Source organism: Haliaeetus leucocephalus, unplaced genomic scaffold (assembly GCF_000737465.1).
Source record: "Haliaeetus leucocephalus isolate CR32 unplaced genomic scaffold, Haliaeetus_leucocephalus-4.0 Scaffold217, whole genome shotgun sequence".
Taxonomy (NCBI): Eukaryota; Metazoa; Chordata; class Aves; order Accipitriformes; family Accipitridae; genus Haliaeetus; species Haliaeetus leucocephalus.
This window is the reverse complement of record NW_010972653.1, coordinates 562,453-562,882: the sequence shown is the minus strand read 5'-3', so window position 1 is coordinate 562,882 and position 430 is coordinate 562,453.

Sequence of the window (430 nt, the reverse complement as noted above, 5' to 3'; positions counted from 1 at the left end):
GGGGCTGCGGGTCCCTCCTCGGAGAGGCGCGGGGTGCGGTGCCCCAGGCCGGGCGGCGGGGCAGGCCGGCGGGCAGCCGGGGACGGCCCGGCGCGCGGGCGGGGGAGGGGGGCCTTTCCCGAGGAGAGCTCCGCAGGCAGCGACCCGCGCGGGGCGAGGCGGCCGCTCCCGCTGGGCTTGCGCAAGGCGATGCAGCTAAACCCCAGCGGAGGAGCGGGGGGGAGTGGGGAGGGACACCTTCAGAGCCAGCGCGAATTGCCCCCGAGAGACGCTGCAGAGAAAACGCAGCCCGATCCGGCTCGGCAACGCGAGGCCGGGGCAGCAAAGGGATTCATTCTCCTTTCTGCTGCCGGGCTCCGCGCAGAAGGCTGCTCCGCGCTCATCCCACGGTGGCGGCCACACGCTGTGGAAGCGCGGGGGGGGGGGAGCA